A 15,162-nucleotide genomic window follows, 5' to 3' on the forward strand; every position below is an offset into this window, starting at 1 on the left:
TATTCTTTTAAAGAGTCTTCGTGGATCGGGATAAAAATGTGATCTTACGCAGGCGGCATTGTAAGCACAACTTGGCTCAAGTTCAGCTCTTCCTCTGGCTCCCAGCTACTCTATTTTTATTGAAGGAATTTGAGGCTATCAGAAAGGAAGTCAAATTGTTTTAGGAAAACAATAGAAAAGCAACTTGAAGTTTATTAGCTTCCTGCCCAGGGCCTGGGACCAACTTGTCAAACTTATTAGAGCCATGGCAGAGCTATTTATTTAGAAGGGCTAGCGACAAGACTCGCAATTTCATTCCTGTTTAGGCCTCGGTGAAAACAAAGGAAAGCCATAAAATAATATCTGAAGGGAGCAGATGGCTAACTGGTAAATGGTGCAAATAAGGTTGGCCTCTGAGCCGTTCGAGGTGTTCACCAGTGCAATTGGCTTTCATGGGATTTTGTTATAGAATGAATACCCAAGTTTGCATCCATAGGCTAGCCCCATCACCCCAAATTCCTTATTGTGGCCGAAATTTTCAAATGGAAGCCTCACACCTGAGATTACAATATTTGGCAGGAAAAGATCTTTGTTTAGAACTACTGAAAGGAGCGAAACAATACCACAGGTCTGCAGAAGAGCCAGGAATAGAGCCCAGGTGTCCCTGATCCTATAGGACTGCTGGAGCCCCTTGACTGTAAAAAATATTTATATCCTTCAGAAGCAGCTGCAGTCTGCTTCCCCATTCAGCTACCCCAAAGTAGCAGTGCCATTAAGTCACTAAAAACATGCTGGCATGCGGCTGGTGAGAAGAATGGACAGCCAAACCATTAGACTCACAAACAGAAAGTGTCCGTGCTGCCCGAGCCTTTCTAAGGAGTCTCATCGTTCGCAAGGAAACAAGAAGAGACTAAACCAAGTAACTGAGAAGCATTTACAAACTCTGCTTAATGCAAACCCATATCCCTTTTCCAGAGGGCTCTCTGCTGAGTGTTTAGCCTGCTTCCAGGGAGCATATAGGAAGAACTCACCTCTCCTTTCAACGGTGCAGTGGTAGTCTCTAGAAAATCAGGCGCTGAGAGGTAGTGAGCCCGCAGAGCTCTGCACACAAGCTCTGAACAACCCAGTAACAGCTTTTCAGATGAAAGGAAGAAGAACCCACCTCAAAAATTCTCTTCCTTCTTCTCCTCATTAGCTTAACTAAAAGTGGGAATGCAAAGCTACAGTTTTCTCTGAGGCCTAGGGCAATGATGCATCTTGTATTGGCAAGTGGTAGAAGATCTCGCTTTGTATGTTCCTTTTAATTTATCCGGGTTAGATGCTTGTAAGGGGGTCAAAGTGAGTGCATGACTCTGGAAGGGCCTAAGAAACTGTGTCTTAAACTTGGTAGTTTTAATGTAAATGCAACAATTTTACATTCATTTAAGGTATTCTTACAGGTTTTAGAAGGTTCCTCTGATTTCTGTCCCTGAGATACTTCCTTGATAAACAAATCAGCCAAGGAAGCACATAGAGCAGTGCAGCATCCTAGTTCTCTACAGTCCGTAGGCGTTTACTTAATTTTAAGTACATTCTTGAGTTGCATTGATTTCAATGAGATTTAACAGCCTGGAAGTTAAGCACCCTACAATGTCAGCCAGGCCAGCTGTGCTGGGGGAATTCCGTGGCAGACGGCAGCTAGTCGATATACCTCTCAATTGCCTCTGCTGTACAGGATGCCACATGCAAATCACATGGTGGTGTTCTGGCAATGGAAAATACTTTATTTGTACTTGTTTGGAATCTGCGTCATCTGGACTGGTAGCACTTAATTCGCACTTTGTTCTATTAAGTAGTGTTTCAACCCCAAATGTATGCTGTGAGCATCTTCTTGTCAGTCGCTCAGGACCGTTGGACTCTCTGTAGTCCCTGAGGCTGGGATCCTTCAAAGATTTGGTCATGTGAGTAACTGGATATAGTTCTGGCTTGGGGCCATTCGTGTGGGTAAAGGTCCCTCTGTGTACAAATGTCATAGACTGGAAGGTGTTGTAGATTGTTGAAGCTCCTGTTTTTTTTCCACCAGGAGCCAATATCATTGCTCAGAAACTTCTGGGATGACCGATGTTACTAGCCAGCTGGACATATGGATGCTGGGGGATCGCAGAAAGCTGTGACATGCTGCCATGTGGTGCCAGTGCCAGCACCCAGTTCCTGGGACGTGCTCTCCCGTGGTGGGGTTAATTAGCTGTGCTGCTCTGAGATCTCCCAGCCCTAAAGCTGGAGGCTTTAGAAAAAGGCAGCTTAGGCAATATTGCCGGTGTGGAAAGAATCAGAGGCACACGTCTCATCATAAAGCAAACTAGCTTTGCTGTGGGGTAGAAGGACCTCAGCCTACTCTATACATTCTCCGCAGGGGGAAGAGAAATCAGGACTTGAATCTGCTCTGAAGGCCAAGATCTCTAGAGCTTTCCCTGGGAGTCAGCTTCAAAGGAAGAAACAGTAAAAGGATTTGAGGAAAAAGAGACATGTGCTTGGATGGTGGTGAGTGAAACTGAAAAGTAAACAGCCTGAGTTACGGAAAGATTCTCAGATGGTGCTTATTGCTCCCAGCCAGCTTGTTCTCTTTTGTGACGGTCTGAAAGCATTTCAAGACATGACCTCCTGGGTAAAATTAAGAACTTCATTAATAGCACAAATTTATGAGTAATGGTTCTTCCCACCAATTTTGTGATGTGTGTTGGCTGGATTCTGAAGCCTTCTGTGAACAATGCAAATTACAGCAAATGGAGGGGGCAGGGGGACATGGCTGGCCCAAGCAGATTAGAAGGGTACATTTTAAATTAGAAGACCGTATACCCATGTGCGAAGCATGCCTGTGCGCACAAATCCACCCACACATAGAATAAAATTACGTTTCTTTTGTTGGCAAGAGCTCACAAGCTAGACTAAGTCCCAGCAATGCTGTGGTGCACAGCGTGCAGGGAAGGCACCTTACAAGGGACTTCCCTTTCCAAAGCGTGCCATGAGGTGGACTCGAGCAGTGCGAGAGAAGCAGGCAGCCCTGCTCCTTCATGCTGCGCCTTCTGTGTGGCTCACAGGGATGCATCAGGCACCGATACTTCTCAGCCTGGTGTCCTGAGTATTTATTAGAGGAAAGTTTGGAAAAGGTTTGTATCCAATTTTGCTTTCTGAAAGGGTGAAGGATTTGGTCAATTCAAATCTCCTTAACTGTGTTTCTGGACACCTGGGTTTCCTGGTAAAATGCCATCTGCATGACTTTTTGTAACATCCCCCCTGCCCAGAAGAGGTGACACAGCCTGCAGAGGAAACAGGTGCGTGCCTTCATCACCTGCAGCCACAAAGGCAAGGAAGTGAGTGCCCTGGCTTCTCCACAGCAGCCAGCCAAGGCCACACAGAGAGCCACGCTGGCTCTCCAGGTGGCCACCGCAACGCTCATGTTTGAAGCTACGAGGAGTGGGGAGGAGGCTAGGAAATTCTCTGAGCACTGAAGTCACAGAATCATAGAATGGTTAGAGTTGGAAGGGACCTTCAAGATCATCTAGTTCCAACCCCTTTGCAGTGTTTGGGGACACCTCCCACTAGACCAGGCTGCTCAAAGCCCCATCCAGCCTGGCCTTGAACACTGCCAGGGATGGGGCATCCACAGCTTCTCTGGGCAACCTGTTCCAGTGTCTCACCACCCTCACAGTAAAGAATTTCTTCGTAATATGTAATGTAAATCTCCCCTCTTTCAGTTTAAAACCATTTCCCCTCATCCTTTCGCTTCACTCCCTGGTAAAGACTCCCTCCCCATCTCTCCTGTAGGGCCCCTTCAGGTACTGGAAGGCTGCTCTATGGTCTCCCCAGAGCCTTCTCTTCTCCAGGCTGAACAACCCCAACTCTCTCAGCCTGTCCTCACAGCAGGGGTGCTCCAGCCCTCCGATCATCTTCGTGGCCCTTCTCTGGACTCACCAATGGCCTAACATAGGGCTTTCCCCACTTAGCTTCCCATTTAATTTAATTAAAATTCTCTCCCCTTGCTCCTCATACGTATCATGATGCACTCTGCTCTAATCCTAACTGCTGACTGCTCCATATAAATGCAGGCGCTGCACCCTCACTGAGTCCTTTGCACACTACAGCTTGTTTTTAACACCAGCAGAAGCAAAGATGAAGTGTGATCATGCAACATCTAGCAGAAAACTATACGCAAAATTGCTAGCCTGTACTAAGAAGTTTCATTTGTGGGTTGCTCTTTTCAAATCGCTCTGATTTGATGGTTGACAGATGATATTAAAGTGGGCTTGCACTGTGCTAAGACCCCTCTATGAGCTCCTGCAGAAACCTGGTGATAAAATCTGACTAATAAGCGGTGTCAGACAGGATTGTGTTTGTTTGCTGATGTTTATTATTTTCCTTAAACTGGTGGAAAACAAAGAGATATTTAAACTTGATTGAAACAAGTTGAGGTAGCTAAAAATTCACTGACTTTGAGCTGAATCTTGAAGTTCTGTACTCAAATACAGACTTTGGTTTCTTGGTGAGAAAAAAAGAAATTTATTTTCCTTAAAAACACCTCCCTCCTCCAATTGACTTATGATAAAAATAACTATTAAAATAGTAAGTATTTTTTTGCTGGTCAGGGATGATGGTTTTTGGATTTCTGTGTGTGTGAGAAACAGAGATGCCTAAGTAATGCACGTTAGTATGATAGATGGTTTTTGCATGTGATACCCACATGGTATGATGTGAGGGCTTCCTATAATTATCCTATGCCTGTTGAAGGAGGAAAGTAAATTGGTTCTTTCAGACGAAGAGGAACCCAAGACTGATTTTTTTTACAATGCACTCAGTATTTAGGAGTGTTGTCGCCAAACCAGGGACACCACAGGATGTGCCCACTGAAAGAGCACTTCAGAATATGAATGGCAGCGGTTAAAAGCCATGCGAGATTGCTCACAAGAAGAAGAGAATAGGGAAATGGGAAGCCTTGATGTTATCTGCTGTTCCCACACTCCTCCCCACTTTCCTCCCAGGCCAGCTTTGTGAAAGAACACATTTCTCTCTCAGGGAAAGTAACAATTTAACACCACAGGGAAGAAAGATGTTTTGCGATGTGTGCATGAAATGATGCAGTATCACTCAACTAACATCTGGTAAAACGTTCTTAAATAGCCTCATCTTTCTGCCTCAGCATTTCTAACATCAATAATTTTATTGGTAATAATCAGTGAAGTCTGAGATTTGTTGGAGGAGGATGGATGGCTGCATTTGGGGAGAAAATCTAAAGGGCTTTGAAGTATGCTGATACAGAAATGCTGAGACAACATTACAATTACTGAGCTAAGAAGTCTGCACTGATTTGCGGTTCCCAAAATGTTTGGAAGACAGGAGGAACACTGCCTTGAGAGTAGCTGCTGGTGCTTTAATGCCATCAGATTGCTAAAAGATCGAGAACTTCCCAAGTGCCACAGTCCAGGGTAAATCTAAATCTGACTTAAACGTTTCTCCTGGACCTCCTGTGGCTGCCCATACTGGTCACATGAGGTGCTTTCTCTTGCACTCCCTACAATCCCATCCCAAAAGCTTTTGAGAGAAGTTCTTCTCCCATTCCTATCTGATAGGTCCGGGCAAATCCAATCCAGGCTTCCAGTCAAATTCTTTCCAATCCAGGTCACACAACTTTCCTTCAACCCGAGCAATCCTTTCCATTTTTCCTCCTCTGCTCAGAAGTGTGTGATCATCCTTGCATCAAAAAAAGGTACTTTGAGAAATTGCTTCATATAGTTAAAAGGAATTATTTTCCACTCTGAAAAGTGGACCCACATGGAATCTCCATCACAGGAATGACACAAGATTGTCCTTCAGCTACCGAAGTGATGTGAAATAGTAGCCTGCAGCTGTGTAAGCAAATAGACCAGCATCACAGGAATTCACGCAGAGGTCAGTGGTGATGTGTGGCGTGGTATCTGGCCTGCTTTGTGCAGGCAATCTGCTTGGTGCTGAACTGGATGGGAACTCACATTTTGTTTCCAAGCGCAACAAAGCTGTGAGATGGTTCAGCTATAAAAAAAGAAGAAGATGGAGCTGAAGAAACGTAATGCGATGCCAACATTAATATTATCTGGCCTTGGTAATGGCCAGAGATCTCCAAAGATGGAAATTTCTGGGCTTCCTGCTTCCTTTAGTCTTCTGCTGTTACCTCCTGTCCAAGTTGCTGAACCCAGCTGGTGAGGTCTGAAATACCCTGCAGCATTTCCAGTTGTTGGAACAGATGGCAACATAGTAAGTGTGGTTAATATGGAGAAATTCATACTGGTCTGCGTTGTAAGCTGTGGTGAAAGAGGGAAAACCCACCACGTGCGTACCTTAAGACATCTTAAAGCCCTTTGACCTCTGGGACTGTTTAAGGCTTCTTGCATTAAATATGGCAGCCTCCAAATTGCTTTATTTGATAATGGGCTGCCCTCTGAGCTATACCACTCCTCCCCTTTGCCACAATCCAGGCTAGACTCCTAGTCTGCCTAGTACTGGTAGTAAAGAAGAACTGCTAGGGAAACTGGTATCAAAAAGGAAGGCTGGTCTCAGCTGATGAAGTTAAAGAACAAGAAGTTCAGGTCTCCTGAGGTCCCGTCCCACCTGAATTATGCGATAAGTTGCTGGGACCAGAAGGTCTGTAGCAGGTCAAGGTCAGTGCAGCAGCTTCTGTACAGGTAAATCATATCAGCATACAGAATTTCTTCAGCATATCAAGAAAAGTAGTAAAAAGAGAAATGATTCGTCATTTTTAAAAAATTCCTCAGATGAAGCTATTTGGGACGCCAAGGGGCCTTGGTTTGAGGAAGAAGCTTTGTTATAGATCATGAATAAGTAAAAAGAAGGAAATTACTGAAGTTGTTTGCCAGTCTAACACAGAAAAAAATTAATAGAGAGACATGTCCCAAAGCATATTGTAGCACAAATGCTGTTTAAAATACATAGTAGTGACATGGATAGGGACAAGAACATGACCAAATTCACAACTAGCACAAATGTACCTACCTACATACGTATCTGGTGAGTAATATTACACATTGGCACATATGCTCCATGGCATCAACGACATTCCTAATTTGGGGGGTCAGATTGCTCACCGAGGAAGAGTCTTCTATGTTTAAAAATACATGTTATTTGCTTTTCTAGGTGCAGCTCTGTCAGAGTAGCTTTTTTTGTTTTGGTTGCTTGACTTTTCCTTGTTAGAATATTTTCATGGCAGACTTTTCTCAAGGGGAAGGACTCCTAAAAAATGGGTACCTGCATTCTGGATTTGTTTACTTCCTTCTGGAGGATTGTGCCATGATTGGGACTCTCTTGGCAGAGGATACTTTGTCCCCAGGTTTCCCATAGTCTATCCTTGCCTCTGAGGTCCTGTTCCAGTTAGGGAACAATTGCTGAAATGGTTCGTAGATTGACATCTGTCTTTTCCTGTGCCAGGGCTTTTTTGAGGCATTTCTGAAGAGCCGTCTCTCCCGCTCTGTGAGGCACCATGCCCCGAGTCCTGTGGGGGTTGTAGCCTGGACTCATGTGATGGAGTAATACAAAATGTCCAGTAGAAAACGCAGTGTGGTAACAGGTGAAATTCAATGCAGAGGAAGCACGTCCATCTTTAAGCTCTCCAGGCTCCTGCGTAAACTTTACCCTTCATGGAAAAAGTTGTAGGAAGCATTATTGTGACCAGCTCCTTGGTCACAAGAGAGGCGTGATGGCCCAAACAGGGGGCTTATTGCTGCAGGCAGAAGTTCTGGGTTTTGATCAATATGGAGTGAAAAGACAACAATATTGATGAGAGATTGCTCCGTTGGTCTTCAGAGCAAATAGCTTGTGTCTGTTTGGCTCTCCTTGCCCTCCCTCAGACCCCAAAGAGGGTGCTTTTGTCCCTGCTGCCATGTGGGAGCCATGATTATTTGGGCCAGCACCTGAACCATCCTGGGAGAGCATCGTTGGCTGAGAGAGAAATTGCCAGGGAGCATGCTGACAGTTCAACAGCACTGATGATAGCAGGATCATATTGGAATCTGTGCCTTGGTCCTGTTAGTTTGTGATTTATAGATGGACCTTCACTGTCTGAGAGCAAGCCGGGTTTGGAAGAGGAAGAAGGTCGGAAAGTAAGGAGTGAAAATATGGCTCTGCCACTGAGCTCAAGGAGAGAGGAGCTGTTCCTTAAATTGCAACCTGCTGCACTTACTGGATTGCTTTCTGGGCTGTGGAGTAATGGGTTAAAATGATGGATTCCTTGACTCCTGACTACCCAAATATATCGATAAGGACATAATCGACATCTTTGCTTAGCTCATGCACTGATGCAGTAGCTACTTTGCTTATCTGTGGGTTGATTTGCCGGTTAGTGCTAGAGCAGGGTTTGTGTTCATAGAGCCAAGTGGCTCCAGCCTGTGGTGTCTATGGTGCCTGACCGGGCAGAGTGAGCCGGGCTCTGTGTTTCAGCTTCCCAGTCTGGTGCCTGGCTTGCTCTGTGCTAGGCACTGAGTACAAGCTGGCATGGAGGCAGTATAAAGAACCACTCCTGGGATAACATCAGAGGATGTCCATCATCTTTGAAAAACAGTGTTTGTTTGTGTGCTAACATGGCTCTGGTAGAAGGGAGGCTGTCATCTATTAAAAAATGTTTAAGTTTAGTTTGGTTGTCTATTTGTCACAGACTGGAGGAGGAAAAACTTGGCTGAGTCCTGACTGGTTTTAAACTTTGGGAAGCTGAAAAATGCACGGAAAGAATGAAACAGAAGCATGAAAGCCTGCCGAAAAAGTTGGTGAAGTCACACTGTTACCAAACTGCGTATTCTTACACAGAAACGTGAAGCAATGTTGCAGAGTGTTGTTTAGATGCTGGAATAAATATCTAGTGTCTACAGAGAGCATGCCCTGTGTCTGGAGATCTACTCTCCAGTGCACTGCGCGCTTTCATTTGGGGTGTCTTTGAAGTGAATTCATATGTTTGTTGATGTTTGTCCAGTTAGTGCCTGAAGGAGTTTCATTTTTTATTTTGTCTTAAGGGTAAGTGAAAAAAAAAAGACACCCCGTATGTATATATAAGGTGTTTACAGGTGAGATACTGTCGCAAGTGAAGAACAAATCTACAGAGAATGTAAAATCAGGAGCCAGCCCTGAGGCGAGCCAGAAATATTTTGGCTGAAAACCTGGTTGGTGGCCACTGTTTGCCCCCTACTCAGTCAAATCAATTGTGTTCAAGTACTGAAGCGTGTTGTAATTTTTTAGTGCATTGAAAATTACCAGGAAATCAAAGATTTTGCTTTATTCCTGCCTGGAGCTACCAGGAAACCATACAACTGTCCAACAGTTTATTAGGTAGGGACTTGCAGTGGCTTGTTGGTGGGCTGCAGGCACCTGAGTAGATTAAGTGGCAATGATGTATGCCACCCTACAGTTGTTCGGTCCTGTTGAATGAGGAGGAGGTGCCCTCGCCTACTGACGTTATTGTGGCAGCCATTGCAGGCTGGAGCCCAAACTGGCCAGCAAAACCTGCTCAAAAGGAGGGATAAGGACATGGGTGGTGAGCTATTCTCTGTGCTGTGCCACACCGTTTACAGAACCCGGTCTGGCTTGTTTAAACCCAGGGTGGGTATATCTATAGGAGCTGCTGTCACAGCAGCTACTGGGGCTCAAGGAAAATTCCAAGAATTTTTAGCAGGCAGAGTTGTTTTCTTCCTCCACCTCTCTGAACTCAGCAGTGCCTGAACACAACTCAAGATGTGCCGTACTGGGGATGTGCTGCATTGTGTTGCTGTGCTTTCAGAGCTGTTAGCAGGGCCTTAGAGATCTCAGAATTTCTCGGTTTGAAGGCCTCTCCTTGACTATCAAACACATCATCTCTGGTTCCCAGAGACCCCTCTACTCAGCTCAGTGATAAAAGCGCTTTTTAACACTAAAGCTGCTGTGTTCCCACGCCTGTTGCTGTCATGAGGGAGGCCAGTCTTAAACAATAGCAGAGGAATAAAGAATAGCCTCGCTAATCGATATCCTGCCTAGACGCTGAGTCAGGTGGCAGCTTGGGCCTCTTTAAAATTCCTGCATTGTTCCTGATTTTTCATTTGACTAGGGTAAATTTTTATCTTTAAGGAAAGAAAACACACGGGACCAACTGTCTCTGCCTGCTCCACTGTTGCCTTCCCACCCACCCCCACTCAGTTATGATGGCTTTGTCCTGTGGTAGCCTCCTCCAGTGAGGGATATAGATGCAGTTTGCTAGTCTGGACTCTGAGCTGAGTGTGATGTGCTGTGGTTAGGACAAGGTGGTGGTGGTGGTGGTCTGGGCAGGGGTCCCTAAGTCACATTCATCTGCAAGGCTTTGGAGAACGCAGCCTTTGACGCCCATGTTTCCACGTGGGCTCATATTATGTGATTGGTCTTAAAATGGTCAGAAGGCGAGGTGAGGATGCAGGCACGGGTTCCCAGAAAATTTCTCCATAGATGAGTGTTTGGAGCCCTGGCAGGATGCTAGGGCAGTCTGTGTGCAAACAGACGTTTGGAAAATTGACAAAAACCAGTATTTTCTTAAACAAACTGTAAGATCCTGTAGCTCAAGCTCTTGAATCCACCTCAGCTGCCCTAAAAACGTTTTCCAGAAGGAGAAGGGGGCCAGAGTGGCTTTCTGTAGTCTCTGAATCTCGCAGTGCCTGCAGGGTCCTGGAGGGGGGCGGTGTTCATTCTGCTCCTGTCATCCCTGAGCATCACCCTGGGGCTGCTCTCACCAGCCTGGAGCAGGGGGCTGCGGCTCTCCCCTTTCCCCAAGCCATGAGCTGCAGCCTCAAAGGCTGCAGAGGAGAAAGGCTGTAGATGCCCCCAGGATTGTCCTTAAAGCTGGGGGGTCCCAAACAAATCTCTGTGGCTCTTTGGCACAGCTTGTCTCCTGCTAAAAGGCCCCAGCGCAGGGGGAAAGCGTGGTCCTTGCTGTGCCGCCGGGCAGGAACTCTGGGGGCTGGAAAGGGAACTGGTAAGGGCTACATTTGTGCGTGTAGATATGAGATAAGAGCTGACCTACCCTTCACCCCAAACTGAACTCCCTGAAGCTCAAACAAGGTAAGGCAACTGCTTGTGAAAATGCTGGGGGGAAGCCTGCCAGACCGGCAAACCTGCTGCTCTTGCCTGGGGCTGGGAGCAGACATAGAACGGCCCATCCGTGAGGTGCTTCTTCTCCAGGCAAAAAGCTACAACGCAGTGTGTTCTCAGGAGATTGCTAGGTCCCTGACTGCAGCGCTTGAGGACGGGTGACATAGAGGAATCGGGAGCCGAGAGTGCCTGCTGGGAGACAGGGCAAGGATGGCCATGCCCTGGGGCAGCAGGCACTGGGGACTGCCAGACCTGGCTCCCTGGGGGAACACCCCATACAACCAATGCTGAGGCCCAAAAACCTGGCACAGGGGGACACCCAGCCCAGCCACAGGGCCCGCTGTGACGGAGGGAGACATTGGGCAAAGGAAACTGTTCTCAATATTGGGTTTTTTTCCCAACAGATTTTTTTTCTTTTCCTTTCCAAAACTGCGGAAGTTCAGGAAGAATTCTGCATCTCTAGCATCAAAGGCTCATCTCCCGGGCCATGGAGCACTGTCAGGCAACGGAGGAAGCCTGGCTGGCAGCAAGGTCATGTGGGGAGGGATGCTCTGCCCGCTCCCGTATGCCTGCTTGCATCTGGAGACAGGGAGGACCGAAGGCCCAGCGTTTGTGTCCCCCACAGAGAGGGCACCAGAGGAACCTGGCAGCTGCCCACGCTGCCCTTGCTGTGATTTCTGTCTGTCCCTCCCCACACATACCAGTATACCTGCCCACCTCCATGGGTCCCCCTGCCCGTAGCTCTCCAGCACCTTTTGGTTCAGAGACTGCATTTTTTCCCTGGTGGGGGGCAGGGATGTGTTTAAAAATAATGTAAAGGAGAAGAATACAAAGCAGGACAAACCCCTGAGGTTCCCAGCGTGGTACTTGGCAGAAACACAGTCCTGTCTTCAGACAAAGCCTTTGTCCTGAGGGGTGGGGAAAAAATAGAAATTACAGACAATGGAGAAAACATTTCAGATTAAGCTAAAATGGCATCTACTAGGTATCTGAATGGGGTCTTTACTGTACATAGTCAACTGCTTTCAGATATCCCTACAGTGATACACATTACAGATACTGTCACCCCATGCAAATATAAACAGGGCAACATCCACAGCGGAGTGTCCTTAGATGGAATTCCTATACTGGAAGTCTGTTTCTTCTGGGAAAGGAACATCCCCCTTTAATGATATTCCTGGGTCTTTAAGTCTCCTGGGAGCCTCAGATCTGCTTTACAGAGCACAGGAAGTGGTGCCTGCCAACGCAAGCATGGTATGGCGTGGTGAGGGCTGTCCCTGACACCGTGCCCTCTACATGCCTGCTCTCCCGGGAGCGAGCAGGGGGCTCTGCCTGTGCTGCCTACCGCTTGCGTGGTGGGATGGGTGTTTGTATTGACCCTCAAGGAGTAGGGAGAGACTCTTCCCGCCCCCAGTGTCTTTGCAAAGACTCGGAAACAGAAAGCATGGAAACCTCAGAAGGTGTTTTCCAGCAAACACACACCAAGAAGAAGCAGCACTCTCTTCTCTCTCTCTAAATGTAAATTCAGGGTGCCAGAGGACCGGCAAGATATTGCTTGCCTAGTTAACCACTCAGTGTATCTCAGCCTCGCACAGGCAGGGCATTGCTGGAGGTGAACTGAGAATTTCTTTGAGAACTGGGTTTCTGTGCTGAGGCTGCTGGTAAGGACTTCATTGGCACCAGCTGGGAAGGGGGCGGTTGTGACAACCACACCTGCCTCATGGGAATATTACAGAGTCCTTTAGCTCATTGCAATGGTTGTGGGGGTTTGCTATGTGCCAGAACTGTTAGTGGTGTTTCTGTGAGTTGGTCGCTCTCTAGAGCAGTGTTGCTTGAGATACTGGACCTCAGCTGTGGTAGCATCCTTAGTGTCCTTAATATGTGTGTGGATCCTTGTTATGTAGGTTGTGGAGGAGATTCCTGAGTTTCAGGTTGTTTTGAAATGCTCTCATCGGTCTGTGGCCACTCGGGCTATCTCATCTGTTGCTATGCGGAGTTAGTGGTCACTGTGGCATGGATAGAACCAGGATGTCTTGGCTTTAACAACCCTGTGGTGTGGTTAAGTCTGTGTCTTGCTGGCTGCTTGTGTGGTTCCAGCTTGGGGATTGTGCACACGGCTGCGAAAAAGAAATTAATTTCTCATGATCTTCACCTGCCCCTGAACACTTGGTGGAAAGAGTCTTGGGTCCTAATCAAGCTGTTAGTCACAGCAGGTTTCCCAAGCCTTGGGGCTTGCCTGTGCAGGGGGCTGATCACTGTGGGGTGTGTGCCAGGTGTGCTGCTGGGGGCTCCGCTCCGCTCCAGGCAGCGGGTGCAAATGCTTGTCTGGGAAAGCAGTCACTTCAGGGAGCAGATCTTTCCTCGCTGGGAAGGAATGATGGGGAGGAACTAAAGCAAGCAGGCTACTCCGCCATCGGTGTGTTTGAGCAATGAAAAATCTCTTTAATGCTCACCAGGGAACCCGTGGGGGTTTTGTAAGGAAAAGATTTGTTCCCTGCGGGCCTGATGCTGTGATGGCTTCCAGCGGTGATGGGCTGGCTGGCTGGACGGGAGGCTGTGTGCCGAGAAGAGAGGGCCAGAGGTGCCGCCTGCCAAAGGAGCAGCTGGTGAGAAGGCGACGGGGCTGCACAGCATCAGCGCACACATGGTGGGTGGGGAGGCGTGAGCCCAGCTGCAATCCTTGTCAATGGCACCTCGTTGACTTTTAACGCTTCCTTATCGTGTCTGCGCTCGCCTCGTCGTGGCACTGATAAAATGCCATCGCCCGGTGTAATCTCCCGAGCAGCTCTGCAGAGGAGGGTGCAGAGCATGGGAGGCTGAATCGCCTGCGGCCAGCGTGGGACGCCGGTCCACAGCAAGGTAACAAAGAAACGGCCCTAACCTGAGACAAGGCGAGGGCGGAATAACCTTCCAGGTTTATGCAGCACCAGGTGTGCTGGTCAGATTGGCATGGCAGCTCATGATTTATTTTTTTTTTGTAGAATAGGGGTTTGCAGAAGTTGGGATAGCTGTTGCTTTTCACTACCTAGTGGAGTTGGAAACGTAAGCCGTGTGAAGTGATCGCAGCATGTTAGTACCTAGAGCTATAAACACTAGAGTTATGATAATGGGAAGGAATGCACAGGGGTTTTTTGTTGTCCTTTTTTTCCCAGAAATAACTTATTTCTCTCTCTTGGGGCATTAAGTACCTAAGTAGTTCTTGTACAAATCTTGTCACTATAAGAGAGTATTATTTTTCAACTGGTAACTGCAACCTGTAGGCCCATGGTAATTTTTTAAGTTTTTGTTTTTGTTTTGTTTTTTTTTACAGGCAAGCAACTTGTGGTGATACACTTGGGAATGTCATCTTTATAGGTTTGTGCTAAGGACCCCTGAATATAAAACGATAAGCAACTACTGAGCAGGTATGTCATTTTCGGAACCTGTAACTGGTGCCAAACTGGTGTACAGTATCTTGCCACTAGAGGAGAACAACGAAACCTGCCATGGAACTGGCTGGAAAGAATAATTTTCCTTCTAAGTGAGAAATTTGGATGTTTAAGAATGTTTTGTTTTTTTATTTATTTTTTTTTAAAAAAAAGGATCCTAGACATAGTGTCCTTCTTCCTGAATTGGAGAGTAAGTCATGATGCTAAAACTCCCTGCTGGAGAAAAACTTCTGCAGATTTTGTCAAAGAACTTGGGGCCAAAGTCCTTCACTTTTTTCATGGCTGAAGATTTGTTTTCAGCTTCACTGGTCCAACTGCTTTAAATGATGAAAGGTGAAACAAGGGACTTCTTTAGAGGAAGGAATTGTCACTAACAACAGGAACTTCCAGTGAAATCAATGAAAAGTTTCAATTTGACTTGCTGTTTTGCTTTTCCATCATATTCAGAAAATTGGCTTATGCAGCTCTCAGCATGTTTGTTTTGTTTTTTCTTCTTGGGCTACAGCTCTACTCTGTACTGTTATTCGTTGAATGTTATTTTCCTGTATCTTTTATACAGCACTAGTCTTGTAATCATCCCTGTAATCACTTCCACATGCTGCAAACTTGCAGAATGAAAAAAACTCCTTCTACATTCCCTGTATTCACATTATCT

General features: G+C 46.6%; 1 protein-coding gene across 15 annotated transcripts in view; it reads left to right on the forward strand.

Annotated features, from left to right (window-relative positions):
• Positions 1–15,162, forward strand: part of GJA8 (gap junction protein alpha 8) — a 47,708-nt gene that overhangs the window by 291 nt on the left and 32,255 nt on the right. For 3 of the 15 annotated variants that reach the window (XM_074598901.1, XM_074598883.1, XM_074598863.1), the window contains exons 1-2: positions 13,416–13,938; positions 14,390–14,483. The gene's annotated coding sequence lies outside the window, so the exon portion shown is untranslated. Of the gene's footprint in view, positions 1–2,371; positions 2,500–13,411; positions 13,939–14,389; positions 14,484–15,162 lie in introns of those variants that run through there. The other 12 variants (XM_074598821.1, XM_074598892.1, XM_074598873.1 and 9 more) reach the window with 8 other exon arrangements.

The sequence above is a fragment of the Larus michahellis genome, chromosome 1 (assembly GCF_964199755.1).
Source record: "Larus michahellis chromosome 1, bLarMic1.1, whole genome shotgun sequence".
Lineage (NCBI taxonomy): Eukaryota > Metazoa > Chordata > Aves > Charadriiformes > Laridae > Larus > Larus michahellis.